This window comes from Capra hircus, chromosome 20 (assembly GCF_001704415.2).
Source record: "Capra hircus breed San Clemente chromosome 20, ASM170441v1, whole genome shotgun sequence".
NCBI lineage: Eukaryota > Metazoa > Chordata > Mammalia > Artiodactyla > Bovidae > Capra > Capra hircus.
Genome location: NC_030827.1, coordinates 25,423,640 through 25,435,661, shown reverse-complemented (window position 1 = coordinate 25,435,661; position 12,022 = coordinate 25,423,640).

Sequence of the window (12,022 nt, the reverse complement as noted above, 5' to 3'; positions counted from 1 at the left end):
GGAAAGAATTTGAAATATATATATATATGTATAACTGAATCATTTTGTTATATAGTAAAAACACAAGATTATAAATCAACTATACTTAAAAAAATTTTTTTTTAATTGGGTTGCTATATAGGCTCATGTAAGTGGGCAAAGTTTACACGTATACACACATTTTATATTATTTTGATAACCCAATACCAGTCCAGTGGGTCAGAATTCTTTCTCTTCACCTTCCCCTTCCACTCCTCCCACCCCCATTTAATATTTTAACACCCTTCTCTCAATGAGAATCCTGGTTCCTAACATCAGTGTATTACTCTTTTACTCTCTTAAAATACACACAAAATAGTTTTAAAATCTCTAAACGAGGTAAAGTACAAGGTTTTTTCAACAGTTTCTTCAGAAAAACTGTTTCCTGGTTTATTGAATTAACTGTTATCTATTTTCATGTACAACTAGGTTGATTTGTTCTTTGTATTCATCTATAGGATTTTTTCTTTCTTGTTGATTTATTGTTTAAACATTTAAAATTTTAACATGGTCAGAAGTCAAAATTGTACTAAAAAGTTGAAAGAGCCCCATTCTTACCCACCGTCTATGGTGGAACCAATTTTATTGCTGATTTGTATTTCATTTTGCAAATTAAGGAAATTACATATTCATATCCTTTTGTATGCAAAGCAGACTGTGTACTCTTGTACTTTGCTGTGTTTTTTTCTTAGTGTATATCATATCAGCTCTATACTTAAATTTTGTACATCCTAATGAATGGGGTCAGAGTCAGACAGGACTGAATGACTGAACTGAATGAATGTAAAACCCCAATAAATTTGACAAACATAAAAACAAACCTCAGTGTGGATATCAGAGCAACACGTAAAATGTTCATGATCTATGAGCATTTGTTATGGCTTATAATGGTTAAACACGAAAACAACTATATGTAATGTTTTTGATACTTGACTGACAAGATCAGGGTTAAAATCCACATACAGAATAATCTAAAAGTCAGATTTTCCATTCCTGCAGCATTTGCACCATGACTAGGATGGTCCATGTGGAACAAAGCAACATGAAGAAATATTGGAAGAAATATTACTCAAAACTGACATCTGCAAAAACCAAAAAATTAGATACTTCTCTAGTTTTCCATCATTGTGTAAAACAAAACAAAATTCTTAACATTCCTTATTTGGTGAAACATTCATTTTTGGTGTGATTTGGTTTTCTGTTTATAAATCTACATGTGGGAAGATGAATTCAATTTGAGTTATAGTAACTACAGGATGCCTATGAGCTATCAGTTAAAGATTCATAGCCCTCCGGAAATGTGAGTCTGGAGCTTAGCATATAGACCAAGAGCATTGGCTGTACTGTAATAATGAAAGCTCTGGCGATGAATAGAGTAGTGGCTAGAAGATTATAAAAACAGGAGGGTCCATGACAATTCCTTAGGGAAATCACTTTCAGTAAACAAAGAGGAAGAGGTGGTAAGTAAGGAATGCATGCGTGCTCATGTCAGGCTCTGTGCGACCCTGTGGAATATAGCACACCAGGCCCCTCTGCCCAGGATTTCCCAGGCAAGAATACTGAAGTGGATTGCCACGTCATCCTCCAGGGAATCTTCTTAGCCCAGAAACACTGCATTCTTTAAACTTGTTTGTTTGGCAGTACATAGTTATGGGTATTTACAAGAAAGATTAGTTTAGAAGAGCCTTCAAAGATAACAGAAGATATAATTGAAGTTGTGGAACAAGGACTAACTTACACAAGTTGTCAAAACCAGTCTTAATCATAAATGAGGCTTCATAACTGTCTCTCATTTTGAATAGTTCCTTAGAACAGTCACGTGCCGACTATGACCTATGAATACAATCAGGCCTGCCTAAGCCAAGAAGAGTTTAAGTAAATAAAGCTTGTAATAAGTAAATAAATAAACTTATTGGATTCAATACCTCCTTAAAAGAGAAACTAAAGCACAGTATTCCTTAGCAAGACAGCTATTAGGTCAAATGTCAGATATGCCGCTTACACTTTACCTCTCTAATGCCTTAGTGCCCTTATCAAGTGTCACGGAATCAATCAGCACTTAGTAGATACTTGATAAATATTAAATACTTTTCCTTCATGAAAATTCACATCATTTATTAAATATTATTTATGGCCAGGCATTTGGCTAAATTGATGTGTATTTGCTAGGATCTCTACTTAAGTAACTTTTTAAAACCTTAATCATAATGTAAGATAGATAAAGCAGGATGCCTGCAGATAAAAGTAGAACTTATAAAATTATGTAGTTTCATTTTTAAATTTGTATTTATAATCGAGAATAAACAGGACCTAGCAGTCTGTTGTGAATACTTTAATTAATGGTTTTATGAGTAAGCAATGGAAATAATGTATTTGAATACAGAGTGATTAAGCATATGTTACTATCTAACTTGAATATACTCTTTAATGAATATTTCAAGAGAAAATCAATAATAGGTTATACTGTAATATCTGCTGATATTTTTCTTTATGAATACACACACCATGATCATTATCAGTAACCCTGCCCTTGAACCACTGCTGTAAAACTCCTCACCAAACCCTCTTAGGTTGTGATATACAGTTTTTGAGACATGAGCCTGCTGTGTCCTGCTTTGTCTGGTAAAGCAACAAAACTATTCTTTTCTATTTCACCCAAAACTCTTTCTCTAAGATTCAATTCAGCATCGGTGCACAGAGGCTGGGTTTTCAGCATTAATACAAATTTACAATTCTTAAAATGAAGAAAATATTTTGGACATCATATGATTTTTACAAAGGGATTTCCATGTGAGTCTAAAGTAATATACACCACAATTAAAGCATGCTTTACTCTTTTAAAAATGGCAGTTCACCTAAGGGGACTTAGTAGTACACTTGAAATATAGATTATACATTTGCAAGACATAATAATTGATCTTTAAATTAAAAAATTACTAACAATGAGAAGGAGATGAACGATTATAGAGAACCATAAGATGAAGAGGAATCAAGTAAGTATGAGAGTGAAAGACAGGGAAGCCTGGCATGCTGCAGTCCATGGGGTCACTAAGAGTTGGACACAACTGAGTGACTGACTGAACAACAAAGTATGTAAAACTGTGGAAGGACCCGGGGTGGACATACTGCAATTTTGCTGTGTATTAAAGGATCACTCACCTAGAGCCAGACATCCTGGAATGTGAAGTCAAGTGGGCCTTAGGAAGCATCACTATGAACAAAGCTAGTGGAGGTAATGGAATTCCAGTTGAGCTATTTCAGATCCTAAAAGATGATGCTGTGAAAGGTCTGCACTTATGCCAAGCAAATTTGGAAAACTCAGCAGTGGCCATAGGACGGGAGAAGATCAGTTTTCATTCCAATCCCAAAGAAAGGCAATGACAAAGAATATTCAAACTACCACACAATTGCACTCATCTCACATGCTAGCAAAGGAATGCTCAAACTTCTACAAGCCAGGCTTCAACAGTACATGAACCATGAACTTCCCAATGTTCAAGCTGGATTTAGAAGAGGCAGAGGAACCAGAGATCAAATTGCCAACCTCCATCAGAACATCAATAAAGCAAGAGAGTTCCAGAAAAACATCTACTTATGCTTTACTGACTATGCCAAAGACTTTGTGTGGATCACACAAACTGTGGAAAATTCCTAAAGAGATGGGAATAACAGACCACCTTACCTACCTCATGAGAAATCTATGTGCATGTCAAGAAGCAACAGTTAGAAATGAATGTTCAACAACACACTGATTCCAAATCTGGAAAGGAGTATGTCAAGGCTGTATATCGTCACCCTGCTTGTTTAACTTAAATGCACAGTACATCATGTGAAATGCCAGGCTGGATGAAGCACAAGCTGGAATCAAGATTGCAGGGAGAAATATCAGTAACCTCAGATATGTAGATGACACCAACCATATGGCAGAAAGCGAAAAGGAACTGAAGAGCCTCTTGATGAAAGTGAAAGAGGAGAGTGAAAAACCTGGCATAAAACTCAACATTCAGAAAACTAAGATTATTCAGAAAACTAACGTCATCTAGTCCCATCACTTCATGGCAAATAGATGGGGAAACTATGGAAACAGTGACAGACTTTATTTTCTTGGGCTCCAAAATCACTGCAGATGGTGACTGTAGCCATGAAATTAAGAGACGCTTGCTCCTTGAAAGAAAAGCTATGAAAAACCTAGACAGCATATTAAAAAGCAGAGACATTACTTTGTCAGTAAAGGTCTGTCTAGTCAAAGCTATGATTTTTCCAATAGTCATGTATGGATGTGAGAGTTGAACTATAGAGAAGCTGAGCACCAAAGAATTGATGTTTTTGAACTGTGGTGTTGGAAAAGACTCTTGAGGTCCCTTGGACAGCAAGGAGATACAACCAGTCCATCCTAAAGGAAATCAGTCCTGAATATTCATTGGAAGGACTGATACTGAAGCTAAAACTCCAATACTTTGGCCACCTGATGCGAAGAACTGACTCATTTGAAAAGACCTAGATGCTGGGAAAGATTGAAGGCAGGAGGAGAAAGGGATGACAGAAGGTGAGATGGTTGGAGGGCATCACCGACTCAATGAACGAGAGTTTGAGTAAGCTCCAGGAGTTGGTGATGGACAGGGAAGCCTGGCATGTTGTAGTCCATGGGGCTGCAGACTCCGACAGGACTGAGTGACTAAACTGAACTGAACTGAAGCAAAGGATAAACTGAGATAAGTGAAGAATTGTTTCAGTTAAATTTCCCAAGGATCAAATACACAATCCATTTTGCTTTAGGTTATACCATTTAAAGAAATATATGGAGAGAATTCCAGAGAAGGAAACAACATCCAAATGTCAAAAGGTGGATCATATTAAAAAACAAAAAGTGGCGTCCTAAGATGGCAGAGGAATAGGACAGGGAGACCACTTTCTCCCCCACAAATTCCTTCAAAAGAACATTTAAATGCTGAGTAAATTCCACAAAATAACTTCTGAATGCCAGTAGAGGACATCAGGCACCCAGAAAAGCAGCCCATTGTCTTTGAAAGGAGATGTTTTATCAACAGTGCTGTATAGAAGGAAAAGTTCTGAGACTACTGTAAAAATAAGACTGAAAACCAGAAGCAGGAGGCTTAAGTCCAAATCCTGAGAACACCAGAGAACTCCTGACTCCAGGGAACATTAATCAACAGGAGCTCATCAAATGCCTCCATCAGTTCAGTTGCTCAGTCGTGTCCGACTCTGCGACCCCGTGAATTGCAGCACTCCAGGCCTCCCTGTCCATCACCAACTCCCGGAGTTCACTCAGACTCACGTCCATCAAGTCGGTGATGCCATCCAGCCATCTCATCCTCTGTCGTCCCCTTCTCCTCCTGCCCCCAATTCCTCCCAGCATCAAAGTCTTTTCCAGTGAGTCAACTCTTCGCATGAGGTGGCCAAAGTACTGGAGTTTCAGCTTTAGCATCATTCCTTCCAAAGAAATCCCAGGGTTGATCTCCTTCAGAATGGACTGGTTGGATCTCCTTGAAGTCCAAGGGACTATCAAGAGTCTTCTCCAACACCACAGTTCAAAAGCATCAATTCTTTGGTGCTCAGCCTTCTTCACAGTCCAACTCTCAAATCCATACATGACTACTGGAAAAACCATAGCCTTGAGTAGATGGACCTTAGTCGGCAAAGTAATATCTCTGCTTTTGAATATGCTATCTAGGTTGGTCATAACTTTTCTTCCAAGGAGTAAGCGTCTTTTAATTTCATGGCTGCAATCACGGTCTGCAGTGATTTTGGAGCCCAAAAAAATAAAGTCTGACACTTTCCACTGAAACCAAGCACCACCCAAGGGCCAAAAAGTTCCAGATCAAGACATACCACACAAATTCTCCAGTAACACAGGAACACAGCTGCCCAAAGTTACTCCAAAACCATTGACATCTCATAACTCATTACTGGACACTTCATTGCACTCCAGAGAGAAGAAATCCAGCTCCACCCACCAGAACACCGACACAAGCTTCCCTAACCAAGAAACCTTGACAAACCACCTGTACAACCCCATCCACAGTGAGGAAACTCCACAATAAAGAGAACTTCAAAAACTGCCAGAATACAGAAAGACCACCCCAACCTCAGCAATATAAACAAGATGAAGAGACAGAGGAATACCCAGCTGGTACACGAATAGGATAAATGCCCACCAAACCAACCAAAAAAGGGAGAGATAGGGAATCTACCTGATAAAGAATTCTGAATAATGATAGTGAAAATGATCTAAAATCTTGAATCAAAATGGAATCACAGATAAATAGCCTGAGGACAAGGATTGAGAAGATGTAAGAAAGGTTTAACAAGGATCTAGAAGAATTTTTTAAAAAGTCAATATATAATGAATAATGCAATAAATGAGATCAAAAACACTCTGGAGGCAACAAATACTAGAATAACAGGGGCAGAAGATAGGAGTAGAAGATAGGATTATGTCTAGGATTAGAAATAAATGAATCAGAGAGGAAAAAAGAAAAATGAATTAAAAGAAATGAGGACAATCTCAGAGACCTCCAGGACAATATTAAATGCCCCAACATTCGAATCATAGGAGTCCCAGAAGAGGAAGACAAAAAGAAAGACCATGAAAAAATACTTGAGGGGATGATAGTTGAAAACTTTCCTAAAATGGGGAAGGAAATAATCACCCAAGTCCAAGAAACCCAGATAGTCCCAAACAGGATAAACCCAAGGTGAAACACCCCAAGACACATATTAATCAAATTAACAAAGATCAAACACAAAGAACAAATATTAAAAGCAGCAAGGGAAAAACAACAAATAACACACAAGGGGATTCCCATAAGGATAACAGCTGATCTTTCAATAGAAACGCTTCAGGCTAGGAGGGAATGGCAAGATATACTTAGAGTGATGAAAGAAAATCACCTACAGCTCAGATTACTGTACCCAGCAAGGATCTCATTCAAATATGAAGGGGAAATCAAAAGCTTTACAGACAAGCAAAAGCTGAGAGAATTCAGCATCACCAAACCAGCTCTCCAACAAATGCTAAAGGATAGTCTCTAGACAGAAAACACAAAAAGGGTGTATAAACTCAAACCCCAAACAATAAAGTAAATGGCAACAGGATCATACTTATCAATAATTACCTTAAACGTAAATGGGTTGAATGCCCCAACCAAAAGACAAAGACTGGCTGAATGGATACAAAAACAAGACCCCTATATATGTTGTCTACAAGAGACCCACCTCAAAACAGGAAACACATACAGACTGAAAGTGAAGGGATGGAAAAAGATATTCCATGCAAATAGAGACCAAAAGAAAGCAGGAGTAGCAATACTCATATCAGATAAAATAGACTTTAAAACAAAGGCTGTGAAAAGAGACAAAGAAAGACACTATATAGTGATCAAAGGGTCAATCCAAGAAGAAGATATAACAATTATAAATATATATGCACCCAACATAGCAGCACCACAATATGTAAGACAAATGCTAACAAGTATGAAAGGGGAAATTAACAATAACACGATGATAGTGGGAGACTTTAATACCACACTCACACCTATGGATAGATCAGCTAAACAGAAAATTAACAAGGAAACACAAACTCTAAATGATACAATAGACCAGTTAGACGTAATTGATATCTATAGGACATTTCACCCCAAACAATGAATTTCACCTTTTTCTCAAGTGCACACGGAACCTTCTCCAGGATAGATCACATCCTGGGCCATAAATCTAGCCTTGGTAAATTCAAAAAATTGAAATCATTCCAAGCATCTTTTCTGACCACAATGCAGTAAGATTAGATCTCAATTACAGGAGAAAAACTATTAAAAATTCCAATGTATGGGGGCTGAACAACACGCTGCTGAATAACCAACAAATCACAGAAGAAATCAAAATATGCATAGAAATGAATGAAAACGAAAACACAACAACCCAAAACCTGTGGGACACTGTAAAAGCAGTGCTAAGGGGAAAGTTCGTAGCAATACAGGCATACCTCAAGAAACAAGAACAAAGTCAAATAAATAACCTAACTCTACACCTAAAGCAACTAGAAAAGGAAAAAATGAAGAACACCAGGGTTAGTAGAAGGAAAGAAATCTTAAAAATTAGGGTAAAAATAAATGCAAAAGAAACAAAAGAGACCATAGCAAAAATCAACAAAGCCAAAATTGGTTCTTTGAAAGGATAAATAAAATTGACAAACCATTAGCCAGACTCATCAAGAAACAAAGGGAGAAAAATCAATAAAATTAGAAATGTAAATGGAGAGATCACAACAGACAACACAGAAATACAAGGGATCATAAGAGACTACTATCAGCAATTATATGCCAATAAAATGGACAACGGGGAAGAAATGGACAAATTCTTAGAAAAATACAACTTTCCAAAACTGAACCACTAAGAAATAGAAAATCTTAACAGACACATCACAAGCACGGAAATTGAAACTGTAATCAGAAATCCTCCAGCAAACAAGAGCCCAGGTCCAGATGGCTTCACAGCTGAATTCTACCAAAAATTTAGAGAAGAGCTGACACCTATCCTACTCAAACTCTTTCAGAAAATTGCAGAGGAAGGTAAACTTCCAAACTCATTCTATGAGGCCACCATCACCCTAATACCAAAACCTGACAAAGATGCCACAAAAAAAGAAAATTACAGGCCAATATCACTGATGAACATAGATGCAAAAACCTTAACAAAATTCTAGCAATCAGAATCCAACAACACATTAAAAAGATCATACACCATAACCAAGTAGGCTTTATCCCAGGGATGCAAGGATTCTCCAATATCCACAAATCAATCAATGTAATATACCACATTAACAAATTGAAAAATAAAAGCCATATGATTATCTCAATAAATGCAGAGAAAGCCTTTGACAAAATTCAACATCCATTTATGATAAAAACTCTCCAGAAAGCAGGAATAGAAGGAATATAGCTCAACATAATAAAAGCTATATATGACAAACCCACAGCAAACATCCTCAATGGTGAAAAATTGAAAGCATTTCCCCTGAAACTGGGAACAAGACAAGGGTGCCCACTTTCACCACTGCTATTCAACATAGTTATGGAAGTTTGGGCCACAGCAATCAGAGCAGAAAAAGAAATAAAAGGAATCCAAATTGGAAAGGAAGAAGTAAAATTCTCACTGTTTGCAGATGACATGATCTTCTACATAGAAAACCCTAAAGACTCCACCAGAAAATTACTAGAGCTAATCAATGAATATAGTAAAGTTGCAGGATATAAAATCAACACACAGAAATCCTTTGCATTCCTATACACTAATAATGAGAAAATAGAAAGAGAAATTAAGGAAACAATTCCATTCACCATTGCAATGAAAAGAAGAAAATACTTAGGAATATATCTACCTAAAGAAACTAAAGACCTATATATAGAAAATTATAAAACACTGGTGAAAGAAATCAAAGAGGACACTAACAGATGGAGAAATATACCATGTTCATGGATCAGAAGAATCAATATAGTGCAAATGAGTATACTACCCAAAGCAATCTATAAATTCAGTGCAATCCATATCAAGCTACCAAAGGTATTTTTCACAGAGCTAGAACAAATAATTTCACAATTTTGATGGAAATACAAAAAACCTCGAATAGCCAAAGCAATCTTGAGAAAGAAGAATGGAACTGGAGAAATCAACCTGCCTGACCTGAGGCTCTACTACAAAGCCACAGTCATCAAGAGAGTTTGGCACTGGCACAAAGACAGAAATATAGATCAATGGAATAAAATAGAAAGCCCAGAGATAAATCCATGCACCTGTGGACACCTTATCTTTGACAAAGGAGGCAAGAATATACAATGGAGAAAAGACAATCTCTTTAACAAGTGGTGCTGGGAAAACTGGTCAACTACTTGTAAAAGAATGAAACTAGAACACTTTCTAACACCATACACAAAAATAAACTCAAAATGGATTAAAGACCTAAACATAAGACCAGAAACTATAAAACTCCTAGAGGAGAACATAGGCAAAACACTCTCCGACATAAATCACAGCAGGATCCTCTATGATCCACCTCCCAGAATACTGGAAATAAAAGCAAAAATAAACAAATGGGACCTAATTAAAATTACAAGTTTCTGCACAACAAAGGAAACTATAAGCAAGGTGAAAAGACAGCCTTCAGAATGGGAGAAAATAATAGCAAAGGAAGCAAATGACAAACAATATCAAAAATATATAAGCAACTCCTGCAGCTCAATTCCAAAACAATAAACAACCCAATCAAAAAATGGGCCAAAGAGCTAATTAGACATTTCTCCAAAGAAGACATACAGATGGCTAACAAACACATGAAAAGATGCTCAACATCACTTATTATTAGAGAAATGCGAATCAAAACCACAGTGAGGTACCATTTCATGCCAGTCAGAATGGCTGCGATCAAAGAGTTTACAAGCAATAAATGCTGGAGAGGGTGTGGAGAAAAGGGAACCCTCTTACACTGCTGGTGGGAATGCAAACTAGTACAGCCACTATGGAGAACAGTATGGAGATTCCTTAAAAAACTGGAAATAGAACTGCCATATGACCCAGCAATCCTACTGCTGGGCATACACATCGAGGAAACCAGAATTGAAAGAGACACATGTACCCCAATGTTCATCGCAGCACTGTTTATAATAGCCAGGACATGGAAGCAACTAGATGTCCATCAGCAGATGAATGGATAAGAAAGCTGTGGTACATATACACAATGGAGTATTACTCAGCCATTAAAAAGAATACATTTGAATCAGTTCTTATGAAGTGGATGAAACTGGAGCCGATTATACAGAGTGAAGTAAGCCAGAAAGAAAAACACCAATACAAGTATACTAATGCATATATATGGAATTTAGAAAGATGGTAATGATAACCCTGTATGCGAGAGAACAAAAGAGACACAGATGTATAGAATAGTCTTTTGGACTCTGTGGGAGAGGGGGAGGGTGGGATGATTTGGGAGAATGGCATTGAAACATGTATAATATCATATAAGAAATGAATCGCCAGTCCAGGTTCAATGCAGGATACAGGATGCTTGGGGCTGGTGCACTGGGATAACCCAGAGGGATGGTACGGGGAGGGAGGTGGGAGAAGGCTCAGGATGGAGAACATGTGTACACCCGTGGTGGATTCATGTTGATGTGTGGCAAAACCAATACAATATTGCAAAGTAATTAGCCTCCAATTTAAATAAATAAATTTAAATTTTAAAAAAAAGTCTTAGCACATGTCAATTACTGGGAACCATTTAAAATAGTCAGCTTGGACAATCACAAAGGCTTCAGAGACAACCAAGAGCTGAGGCAAAGTTAAACAATGGGATTAATCTACTACACTACACAAGGTCACTTCCTTCAAGACTAGGAGAGATGGCTACATTATTTAATGCATAAAAACCAACACAGAGAAAATGAAGAAACAGAGGGTATACAACAAACAAAAGAACAAGATTAAACCTTAGAAAAAGTCCTTAATAAAACAGAGATAAGTGATTTACCAGATAAAAGAGTTCAGAATAATGGCTATAAAGATAATGAACAAAGTTGGGAAAAGAACAGATAAACACTGTGAGAACTTCTACAAAGAAATGGAAAATATTTTAAAAGTTCCAATAGAAGTAACAGACATGAAACTATTAATAAATGAAAATTACAGTAGAGGGGTTCAACAGCAGACTACATAAAACAGAAAAAAGGATCCATAACCTCCAGGCCAGGGTAAAAGATATTTACACATTCAGTGCAGCAAAAAGAAAAAATGAAAAAAATAGAAGACAGCTTAAGGGACTTACAGGGCAACATTAAGCAAAATAATATTCACATTAAGTCCTAGAAGGAGAAGATAGAAAGAAAAGGGCGAAAAGCTTACATGAAAAAAATAACAGCTGAAAATTTCCCCAACTTGGGGAAGAAACAGACATCCAGATCCAGGAAACCTAGAGAGTTACAAATAAGATGAACCC